The sequence below is a fragment of the Myotis brandtii genome, unplaced genomic scaffold, assembly GCF_000412655.1.
Source record: "Myotis brandtii unplaced genomic scaffold, ASM41265v1 scaffold55, whole genome shotgun sequence".
In the NCBI taxonomy this organism is placed as follows: Eukaryota; Metazoa; Chordata; class Mammalia; order Chiroptera; family Vespertilionidae; genus Myotis; species Myotis brandtii.
In genome coordinates this window covers 1,483,852-1,489,305 of record NW_005370042.1, presented here as the reverse complement: position 1 = coordinate 1,489,305, position 5,454 = coordinate 1,483,852, and the positions used below count along the sequence as shown (strand labels likewise).

Below are 5,454 nucleotides of genomic sequence, written 5' to 3'. Positions count from 1 at the left end.
GACCTGAGGGTGAACGCCCCTTAATTCCCACCCCAGTGCCCCTCTCCCTCAGGAGAGGCCCGGGCCTGCTGCTTACCTTGTGTCGGGCTGAGCAACAAAGGCAAACGTGTCATCATGTGAAAAGGGTGCGCCCGGCCGGGTGTGCTGGGCCTCAAGGCTGTTGGGCTGACGGAGAAGAAAGGTTTGGGCAGCGAGGAAGCAAGTTTGGCCCAAACCCCTACATTACATGCAATTGCAGTGAAAGCCAGGTTCGAGGCCTCTCCCCTCTTTATCTTCTATTTGAGAAAGAGGCCCGCTTGCGCCTGGGCATCCTGTGGGCGCCGGGGCATTCTGTTGGGAGGCTGAACTCCCTTTCAGGGCCGTGTTGGAACCTCTTTGGGCTTTTGAATTTGCTTTTTATTACCTTCTCGGAGCTGAATTCTGCAATGGACCCTGGGGACTGGAGGACTTTGTGTGAGGAGAACCAGGCCCGTGTGGGCAAGTTCAGTGCCAATGCTGTGAGGGCAGAGCGGCTCAGGTGACCAGCCAGCCCCGGTGCAGGTCCTGGAGCACACAGTGCCCCTAGGAGAGGGATCACTTACCTGGCGACCTCCTTTCTAAGAGTTCCCAGAATGTGAGCCTCAGGTCACCAGGTCAGAAGTCCTGAGGACGTCTGGTGAAATGTGCAGCCACCAGGAGCCCCTAAATTCTGACTTGGTGGAAGGTTGAGTGCAGGGCCCAGAACCTGAGCGAGTAACTCCGTTCTGATGCTCACTGCCCTCCGCATCCCTTTGCCCCCGCCTCCGCCCTCACGGGGATGCCTGGACCAGGAAGCTCTACCTGCGCCCCGCCCCCCCTCTGTTTATCAGCGAAGGACCTGCCCTGGAGTTTCTGACCCATCCTCCCCGGAAAACGGAGGCTCACATGGGACTGTGGTCCCAGCCCTCTCGCCCGCCTGTTCTCCAGGTGCAATGACAACCGAGCACCATCATAAAGTGTTCTGTGTGCCTCCGCTACCTGGTCTTTTGTACCACACTCTACTCTGGGGCCCGGGAAAAGAGTGAGGTTTACAATGACAACCGAGCACCATCATAAAGTGTTCTGTGTCTTTTGTGCCACACTCTACTCTGGGGCCCGGGAAAAGAGGGAGGTTTATTCTGGCACAATAACACAACCAATGTCTGGGCGGTCTCTCTTCTGGAAAAGACAGATCCATGGAAATGGGACCCCCTCAGTGCCCTCCCCCTGTTCCCTCACCAACCTGGGGAGCTCCTGGCTCCCACCCCTCAGCGGGAGGACCCAGCCTGGGGAGCCTATCACTTCCTTAAAGCTCCTCACTTCCTCCCACCTCCCTCTCCCCGGGAGCGGAGCGGCAGGGTCCTGGGACTCACTGTCACTCACACCTCTGTTGTGGTAAACAGCCTCCTTTGCAGCTGCTTATTCAGAGGCCCTCACTTGCTTTCCCCACTGGATTTGGAAAGAGTTAAAAATGCCAGCCAGATCGGCCCTCTTCCCCTTAGGAAATCAATTTGTTAAGCTGGCACTCGGGATTTTATATATATTTCTATGAGATCTCTTATTTTTGGTTGCCTTGAAATAAAGATTTAAACCTTTTAATTGTATGATATGAGCTGTTTCTTTTAGTTGAATCAGACACAGATTTGATGGGCAGCCTTTTGTGTGTGTGTGTGACTGTCAGAGTCTGTTAAACATGTTGAAGAAGAAGAACCGAGGGGAGAGCCTCATGGCCTGGGCCCCGTGCAGGCCCAGCTCCGTGTGAGCAGGAGGCTTCTCCCAGGTGCGCCGGGCCCACAGGTCGCACTGAGAGGGGCCAGCTATCATCCAGCTGTGAACACAGCTGACCTGCGTCTGCAGCCCAGGTCCTCTCAATTTCCCCACCGTTTCTCTTCAATACACCTTGTGAATTACTCCTAAAACCGGCTGCAGTCACACAAGTATTTCATGAGCTGATCGTGTGTTAGAGCCATCAGGTCGCCTAGAGAGGTTTTTAAAATTCTGTTGTGAGACATCTGAGGGAGGCTCAAAGCCTTCCTGACGGTTTTGATGTGAGCAGGTTCGCAGGACAGTGTGGGCACCCAGGAACCCACAGTGAGGACGTCCGTGAGGTTAGTTGGGTGTTTTCCATCTTTGTGAACTCATCTTGGCTTCCAGTTACCACCGTCTTCTTGGCTGTTTCCTCAGACACCGCAGGCTAGAGCATTTCTAGTCTCCGTGGCTCGGGTTGGACAGTTTGCTGACTGTTCTAGCTGCTTCTAGGAGGGTAAAGGGTACCGCTTCTGTGTGATGGATCTTACTTCGAGTCTGCCTTTTTCCTTCGTGAACTTGGAGTAGCATTATAAATACTGGAGCATTCGTTTATTCTGCTTCATGTAAATTCCACAAAACTGGATAAGAGAGCACCATATTTGCAAGGAATATGATTTTCCTCGATTTATGCTAATTTTTTTTTATGGAAACAGAGTTTGTATGGTCCTGTTTTAAAGCAGTCAGAGCTCCTAAACCTGGACGGTGGCTGCTCCAGCCCATGGCTGGAGCCCTTACCCAGCTGTCTAACTCGTGGGTATTTCCAGGGAGGGACGAGGCGTAGCTAGAAGCCCCATGCCCATCCACCCTGGGCCACCTCCATCAACTTTCCTCAGCCCAACAATCTACAGACCCTCAAAACGAAACAAACCCAAAAAAGCAACAATAAGAATGGTGATTTTTACATTACAGAAAATAAAAAGTTGATTATTCTCAGTTAAAAGTCAGGAATCCTTGCAGTAGAAGTTAAATTCTTTATTTAAAAATTAAAATTTAATGCCAATCATTTAATTTAAATGAAATAAAGTTTACAGTTTTATATTTGGCTTACCTATAACTTTAGAGGAATAAAATTATGCATCCAAATATTTGACAGGCTCTTATGACATTTTCTTTTCTATTTTAACATGAATTTCTAGAATCTCTTTATTCTTCCACATAGGATTATATGCCACCTGGTCATACCGGGTGTGTCTTATTTGCTCAGCAGTAACATTGTTCAACAGGCCTGTTTTGATGCACAGCGCTATTTACACGACCAATTCTTTCCATATATTTTATGCATCTAAAGTGAAAGCAAATGTAGCTTTGGAGCCTGAGTATTCTAACTCAAAATTTCTAAAAAACTGCAGCAAGAAAAAGTTATGATTATGTTAAATCAATGTATTTAAAGATCACATATATAAGCCTATGATTTTGAGAGCAGTTTGAAAAATTCTATTTCTGTAAGCTCTCGATTTATTGGGTATTCTCCTACTTTTATTTGAGAAATTAAAGAATATTATAGCTCATCACCAGTTTCGTGGTGAACCTCTTAAAGAATTTCAGATGGCAGTAGTCATCGTGAGGACAGGAGCTTATATGCATTTCTTGAGATTTTGTTAATAGGATCTCAGAGGAATAATCACACAATTACAGACAGCGAGCCGCAGGCAGGGCTCTAGGGCTTTCATTTGTTGGTTCTCAGGGGTCCCTGCAAGCCACGGGCACAGCGGTAGGAATGTCACTGCATCATATGAGCAGAAATGTTGTTTACAAGTAGAAAATAGAACCATATTCTAGAACACACACTCATGCAAACATACATATATACACATATACACACATATACATACATGTACACATACACACACAATATAAAATTATATCCATAGATACACATGCCTACCCTTTTGAATTAAGCATAATCAACTATTTCTGAATTTTTCTGTTTAATACTGCTGGGCTCATATTCATGCTGTTTTCCTATATTCCAGGCAATAGCAGGACCAGAATTACCAATTTGTGAGCTCACAAACACTGCTGGTAGCAAGTAAAAGACTCATTCAAGTAGCTATTCTGCCTGGTGTCCAACATTAAATGGGTTTTTACAAAGAATATGAAGTAGATTTAATTAATACATTGGTATGTCCTGCCAATACCAGGTTAATTCTACTTGTTTGGCAATTGACCTAGGAAGCAATTGGTTACAAGAAATAAGAATTTCAGCAGGTATTTCAGATATCCTCTAGGTAAGTATTTCTTCCTTCAGGGACAACTGAGGGCTGATCAGACTTTGAGGCCATGACCTCCCCGCTGAGACCCCCCTGTGTGACCGCCTGTGTGCGAGGCCCTAGCCCTGAGGACTGCCTCGCCTCCAAGCAGGACAGGAGCGTTGTTTCTGTTGGAAAATGACCTTAGCTTCCTCCGTCCATTCACTGTCTTTCTGGGGATGGGAGGGGGCACTGATCACTCTTCTTCTCATCTCTTATACTTTATAATATTAATAATCACCCTTTCTTTTTTTGTAAAATAATTTTAGTTATTGACTCATAATTTTCTATTAATAATCACCCTTTCTTTTTTTGTAAAATAATTTATTAGTTATTGATTCATAATTTTCTAACAAAGATAACATAATTGAAGTATTTATTTTAACATATCTCCATATAAAAATGGTTCTCCATTCTAGAACAGAAATCCAAGTCATTTTATGACTGGTTGAATTTACAAGATCAAATCCTGTTAAAGATTTTTTAAACATTTTTATTGACTGCGATTTTAGTTCATTAATTTCATCTATTATTATTATATTTTGAGGGGAGAAAATTTCTTATTAAATTTATATGTGTTTGCTGAAAAAATCTTAATATTGTCTACATTATATCCAAAGGAGTTTATAATATCTTATGCAATGCAATAAATAACATTTTTGCCACAACAATTTGATATTGTCATTTCATGAAATTTGTTGCATATCATTTATCTTTCCATCTTCTTCCTTTCTTTCTCTCATACATATATGTGTGTGTGTGTGTGTGTATATATATATTATTGTTGATAGTATTACAGATAGCTCCCATTTTCTCCCCTTTACCCTCTCCTCCCAGCCCCTTCCCACCCCCCAGGTCTTCACTACCCCGGTGCCCGTGTCCATGGGCTGTGCATATAAGTATATAGGCCTTTGATTTATCTCTCCTGGTCCCCCAAACCCCACCTCGAGGTGTGTCAGTCTGTTCCATGCCTTCATGTTTTGGGTCTTATTTTGTTGGTCAATTCATTTTATTCATTGGATTCCACAAATAAGTGAGATTATGTGATATTTATCTTTCTCGAGTTGACTTATTTCACTGAGCATAGTATTTTCCAGGCCCACCCATGCTTTCCCAAAGGGTAAGAGATCCCTCTTTTTATAGCCGCATGGTATTGCATGGTGTGAATGTCCCACAGCTTTTTTACCCACTCATCTACTAATGGGCACTTGGACTGTTTCCAAATCTTAGCTATTATGAATAATGCTGCTCTGAAATAGGGGTGCATAAATCCTTTCTGATTTGTGTTCTGATTTCTTGGGGGACATATTCCCAGAAGTGGGATTGCTGGGTTAAACGGAAGTTCCATTTTTAATTTTTTGAGGAAACTCCATACTGTTTTCCACAGTGGCTGTACCAG

At 44.2% G+C, this 5,454-nt stretch overlaps 1 long non-coding RNA gene across 1 annotated transcript; it reads left to right on the top strand.

The window, feature by feature from the left end:
• Window positions 1–324: 324 nt before the first annotated feature.
• On the top strand, window positions 325–1,596 carry LOC106728168. The gene is made up of 2 exons (XR_001364430.1): window positions 325–1,044; window positions 1,130–1,596. It is a non-coding gene; the product is annotated as an uncharacterized LOC106728168 (long non-coding RNA).
• The last annotated feature ends 3,858 nt before the right edge of the window (window positions 1,597–5,454 follow it).